The sequence below is a fragment of the Galeopterus variegatus genome, unplaced genomic scaffold (genome assembly GCF_000696425.1).
Source record: "Galeopterus variegatus unplaced genomic scaffold, G_variegatus-3.0.2 Scaffold14188, whole genome shotgun sequence".
Classification (NCBI taxonomy): domain Eukaryota; kingdom Metazoa; phylum Chordata; class Mammalia; order Dermoptera; family Cynocephalidae; genus Galeopterus; species Galeopterus variegatus.
Genome location: NW_007740299.1, coordinates 7,372 through 13,836, shown reverse-complemented (window position 1 = coordinate 13,836; position 6,465 = coordinate 7,372). Strand labels below are relative to the sequence as shown.

General features: G+C 45.3%; 1 pseudogene; it reads left to right on the top strand.

Moving 5' to 3' along the window:
• LOC103581889 overlaps nt 1–6,118 on the top strand; it is a 22,275-nt pseudogene extending 16,157 nt beyond the window's left edge.
• Nucleotides 6,119–6,465: the final 347 nt, after the last annotated feature.

Genomic DNA, 6,465 nt, shown 5'->3' with positions numbered 1-6,465 from the left:
AAGTACTGCACTAGTGGAAAGTGTCCCCAACAAAGAGTGAGAGACCTTAACTTTGGTTCTGGTGTTGCCTCTACTTTCTGCCCCTGGGAAAGTCGCTTTCACCTGACAAGTGTCAGGCAAATGAACAGCTGCATTGGAGAAATTCTCTGGAGGTATAAAATGGAGAATAAAAATGTAAGGAATTATCATCCATGTTACTAATTAAATTGCCTTACTCTGACTTCCCAGAAACTCTGACTAAAGGCTTTTGCCCCATTGAAAAAGGCATCTGTTTATGACCATGTGCAAAACTCTTGAGAAATTTTCCTCCAGCTTCTTTGATGAATCCAAAAAGAATGGAGATCTTTGATAAGGTAGAGCAAAAAATACTTGGATTATCACAATGGGAGTGGAAGATGGCCTTCACTGGAAATGTGACATTCCAGTTGTGAAAGGGGATGGCTTGTCATCGTCCAAAGATGCACATTTGTCTATTCATGCTTGCCAAGTGCACACAGATCCCAGGCGTCTGGGTAGGGCATCACCTGCTCACATCACAGTTCTCTCTCCATCTTCGCCCTGTCTTCAGAGTGTACCTCTCTCTGCCCCTTACTTGGCTGCTAACAGTCCCTGATAAATGTTTGCTGAAGGGACTGAGGAGGAGGATCCCAGCCCTGCTCCTTGGCCACCTCAGCTTCCATAGTTCTCTCGAAGAGAGTTGATCTAGGAGGGTCTTTATTACGATGTGCTCTCCTTTGAGCCATTCTTCCTCTGGGTGCAGCCCAAGTCCTTTGCAGTTGGTCCACACGGGCAGATCCCACTCAAGTATCCTCGGGGGTTCTGCAGCTCCTAACAACTTCTAGTACTGTTAATCCACTGTAGTTGGGGACATTTATTCTCTGCCTGCATCCCCAGTGCCAAGGTAATTCCGACAGCCTCATATGCTGGTAGCTGTCCATTAGCTTGTAGCTAAAGAGAAGCTTGGAAACTAAATGCATCCACAGGTGACACACAGGCTGTTATGCAGCATGGGTCGTCTGTCACAGGAGAGAAATTGGGTTCATCTCTTCCTTGGTGTTATCCATGGAGCAGAGCTGAGTCGGCAATGAAGTCCTCATGCCCAGCTATAGTGGGCTCCTGACCCCATGAGTTTGGTTCCTGTGAGCCTCAGGGCAACAACTCCCATCCCCCACAAACCCTGAGAACCCTGACCTGTGCTGATCCCGTGGCCGATCCCATTTTGCTTGGCTTGAGAATGCGAGAAAGCAGCTCTGTACTCGTTTTAGTTTCCTGTGGCTGCTCTAACAAATGACCCCGGTGTGGCTTAAAGCAACACAAATTTATTATCTCACAGTCTGGAGATCAGAAGTCCTAAAATCAAGGTACTGGCAGGGCTACATTCCTGTGGAGGCTCTAGAGGAGGAATCTGCTTCTTTGCCTTTTCTAGCTTCTAGAGGCTGCCTGCATTCCTCGGCTGCTTGGCTCATTCTTCACGTCCCCCATCTTCGAAGCCAGCAGCATCGTGTCTTCAGATCTCCTGCCCTGACCTCTGCTTCATTGTCACATCTTCTTTCACCCTCCTGTCTCCTTCTCAAAGGATTCTTTTGATTACATTGAGCCACCCAGATAATCCAAGATAATCTCATCTTAAAATCCTTAATTTTTTTTTTTTTTGTCCTTTTTGTGACCGGTAAGGGGATCGCAACCCTTAGCTTGGTGTTGCCCGCACCGCGCTCAGCCAGTGAGCAAACCGGCCATCCCTATATAGGATCCGAACCCGCGGTGGGAGCACCACTGCGCTCCCAGCGCCGCACTCTCCCTAGTGCGCCACAGGGTCAGCCCTTAAAATCCTTAATTTAATCATACCTGCAAAGTTCCTTTTGCCTTGTGAGGTAACATATTCACAGGTTTGGGGAATTAGGACTTGGACAGCTTTCCAGAGCAATCCTTCTGTCTACCACAGCTCCCTCTGGGTTTACGGTTCCATGAATCTCCTGGGTAGCTTCACAGTCCTCACCCTACATATTGTCAACCCGCATTCCCTGTGCCTGGCCTGTGCCTGGCCTGTGCCTCTGTGAGCTCTAGCCTATGGGAAGTCTGTTTGCATTATGAGCTTCTCACTTCAGGCATCTGAGCTGGCTGTGAGGCCTCTGAAACAGCTAGTGCACTGTACCTTTAGAGAAGGGAGCTGATTATCTGGTAATTCTGCTCCTTTGCATATGTCATGTGAACTTTTCTGAAAGGCGAGGTCACTCTTTGCTCTCAAGATGGCACCAGCAAAGTGGCAGCCCAGGTCTCAGCCTGGAAGTGGAATTAAGCCTTTCTTCCCATCCCAGGTGACCTTCTCTGATTCAACAGATGGATCTGCCAAATTGAGTGGTGTGGCCAGTGGAAGAAATGTTTTACCTTCTGGACAGGTTTTGGCTCATGCAAAGCCTGGGTCTGTGGCTTTTTCTTGGTTCTGCCTATCCAGGTATTTAATTCTTATTGAGGTTCAGGAAGCAGAGGCCACCTGTGCTGGTCCCCAGCACATAGCTCAATGTTCCTGGCCTGGGGGACAGCCAGTAACTTCCATTTTCTGGCAGCGAGAGGAAGATCAACCACTTGTGGCATCTTATGTCTTCTCTGTCAACGAGAGAGACTTAGAGCTCAGTAACCACCTCTTCAGGACTAGCACTGAGCCCCTGCTAGGTGCAGGCACGGTGCAGTACTGCTGTCGTCTCCCAAGATTTAAGGGGCTCTGGGATTCATTTCCTTCCCAAAGTCAGCCACTAATTGAATAGTAACAAATGCATCCCTAGATTATATAATCTTGTATTTTAGCTGGTGATTCCCACCTCCCATCCCCCAACCCCACATATGTTTCAAGGAATATTCATTTAGCTGTCTTTTACCGTTCCTTTAAAAATTATAAAATATTAAGTATATTTCAAAGTGGGTAATAAAATAGGACAAATTAATTTTACTAAAGACAGAGAGGTGTGGTACAGAGTTTACCAAGCACACAACTCTAGCACTCTAAGGAAGAAAAATTCTTTCTGTAGCAAATTCTACTGTGATCATGTTAGGCCTTGGCGCTGGACTCATTTAAAAGTATGTGTAAAAGCCAAAGAGGTGAAATTTAAGAAATCCTTAGGATTTTGTAGGGGCCAGGCTGTCTTTGTTTTGTTTATTGGGTTTTGGGAAATTTAAGGCTAGACTCCTTGCGTTTCCAGCCACAGAGCGTGGCAAAGTAAATGTAACACGATGGGATTTCATTGTTCAGTTGCTGATCACAGTTTGGCACAAGTGACATTCCATATACAGTATATCTTAAGTGCATATTGGGCTCATGCTTAAAATAGTATAAGTGCATAAGGAAAATTAAAGTACAGGCAACTAAAGAATGGTTTACAACAACAATTGAAAGCAGTTTGGGTCTTTGAAGGCAGACAAGCCCGTGGTTGGTTATGCAGAATGAGAGTGTACCAGCGAATCAGCAGGCAAAATTTGCCCTAAAGCTGATTAGAAAATGAAGTAAGGAAATGATGCATAGGCTTTAGGAAAGCCTGGAAGAGTGGGATTGATTTTGATTTGTATCTTTGTCCAGATCTGGAGTTCATGGGATTCATGCTGGGGTGCCCCATCACCTCAACCCACTGGGGTCTCCACAAATAAGCTTAATTAGTCCTTATTTCCTGTAGCATTCCCTCAAACATGTGGGGAAGCAGGAGCACTCCCAGGCCCTCCTGGAGATTGCTTGCTGTTCCTCAAATTATGCATCTGCAGGTCTTCCAGACATTTCTTACATTATATACTTTTTTTTCTTTCTTTTACGTCCACTGTAAGTTAGTCACTAATTTCATGAACGTCTTGATTCGTGGGAAACGGAGATGCCAGAGTCTTCAGAGTTCATTTCTTTCTTTCTTTTTTTTTTTTGTCTTTTTTTTTTCCGTGTCCGGCAACGGATCGCAACCCTCAGTGTCGCCCCCGGACCGGACCGGGACTGGCAACGGGATCGCAACCCTCGGTGTTGCTCCCGCGCCTCGCTCAGCCAGTGAGCGGGAACCGGTCTGTATGTGGGATCCGAACCCTCGGCGGGAGCACCGCCGCGCTTCCCAAGCGGCTCACTATAGCAGTGCGCCACCGGGCCGGCCCCCAGAGTTCATTTCTTTCGGCTGTAGTTTCAGGGAAACTATTTTGTGTTAATAGCAACAAAAACATATAGGGGCTGACAAGCCTTTACCCTGGTGCACACTTTGCTCCCCGTTCCTTCCCCCTTATCTGAGAACAGTTCAGTTTACTAAGTTTTTTTGGTGTGGCTTAGCTAGAAAGTGCCCACAGACACACTTCACTAAGTAAGCAGTTCACTTACTAAACATTGGCTTCACTTATCACTGGAAAAGCTTTATCTCTCCACTTTCAGATCCGTGAGCTTTGTGGCACAAAAATCTGAGGACTATCACCATCTAATTGGAAAAACAGGCATTTTATTGAGTTAAATCAAACTCATAATCACAAATAAATTTGAACATGTTCTCCCAGCATGTACAGCTCTATACCATAACCTGCATGATTATTATGCAGGGCACCAAGATGAAATTAAATGAAATGGACCAGAGCCCAGGCAGATGCCAGGCTTCCCTGCAAAGCTGGGTCTTTGCTGCTGGTCTCCTCTCTCTGGATGTTATATAGGCTCTGGCCTCCAGGGAGTAATTTTCCACTTCTGCTGCAGGTGGAACAAGTCAGCCAGTTGGCCGTGTTTATAGAGGCAGCATTAGACTATCACAGACAGTCCACAGAGATCCTGCAGGAGCTTCAGACCAAGCTACAGATACGGTAAGGACCTTCGTGTTCATTACAAGCCGAGGGCTGCAGAGTTAAAACCGATCGACTTCAATCTGTCTGTCCATTTCCCCTTTCCCCTGTGTCATCCTGTTTTGAAGTTTCTTTAGCTGGCTTTCGTGGTTGGGTGTGGGATGGGACTGAGAAAGTAAGTGCTGGCTCTGGCCAATAGGACAGAACCAGGAAAAGAGATCTGGCAGCTTTTCTCCTTTTTCTTTTCATTAAAGCCCTTTTTTGTGTGACCTGTATTTAGGGCACCTGCCATGGAGATTGGCTCCTCCAGAGCTGTCCGGGCTTCCTTGCTGACTTGAGAGCTCAGCTCCCCGTTTACAAGCTGGGGGTGGCGATGGTATATACCCTCTCCCCAACGTCTAGGGCTGTGGAGAAGAGTGAGATGATGTTCAGAAAATATGTAAATATCTGTTAAAAAAAAAAAGATGTGCTTTTACTTCAGTACTACAAATATCAGGCCGTGTGCAGAATATTGACTGTAAGAGGTATTGAAAGTAAAAAATATCTTCTTCAAAGAAAGATTCTGTGTTCTTTAGGGCTTTAATGATAAATGTATTCTATATTTTAAAAGTTAGTAGTATCATATATAGTATGCATGGAAACTCTGTTAATTAAAAAATTGGGTTAAAAAAACTACCCTATTTTTTGATGAGGTTTGATAAAAGAAAATTGTGTTACACAGGTTTATGGTAATGAATAAAATTGGTGGGATTTTCACTTGAATCAATGCTGTAATTATAGAGGGAAGACGGAAGGTGTCCCCAGTCTCGGAAGCATCCACTTCTGTGGGCAGATAGTTGATCTAGTACTCAGATGAGCTTATTTTCATAATTCTGTCTCTATCAGAGGGGAAAGAGGTAGAAGGCAGCTAACACTGTGAAGTGCGCACTGTGTCCTGGGCACTTGCTGGATGCCTCAGAGACTGTGTGAAGTCAGATAGTCCTCTTCAAGACAAATTTCACTTAGAAGCTCAAACAGTTGAAAAACTGCATTTGTGATATCATCTCTATCACTGTGGGCTACTTGAGAATCAGAGTGTAAAAACCACCACCTGTGAGCGAGGTTTGCATGCTCCTCAGGGCAGAGCGAATGCACGCTCGGAGGCTTGGCTTTCCTCATCAGATGTGCGGCTCATCTTGCAATGTGTGTTACAGAATATCAGCTGCATCCAACATCCCCAAACGAGAGTACAAGCCAAGGCCTGTGAAGAGGAGTTCTAGTGAGCTCAACGGGGTTTCCACCACCTCTGTAGCAAAGACCACAGGTAGGTTGGCCATTCTAAGTGTGCCGAGTGTGCCCTTCAGTAAGGCACTTCCAGAAACATTTATTCACTGCTCGTTGCTGGGTCTTTCTGTGTGAATACACTGAGACCCTGAATTGCTTTCTTTGGTTGTTTGATAAATCTACCCCCCCCCCAATAATACCGCTTTTTCCTGATTTCTGTTTTCAGGAGTTTATATAAAATTTTGAAAACCAGCACCAGGAAGAATTCCATCACCTGTTGCCTTCGAATGTGGCAATTAGACCCTTGGCCACAGAGCCGTCACTGGTCATTGCCACATTGTCATTTATATTCAAATGTTTAACTCTTTCCAACTATTTTACTAATTAATATTTTTTTAAAGTTTGAATTAGCATTCTGTCGAGTAT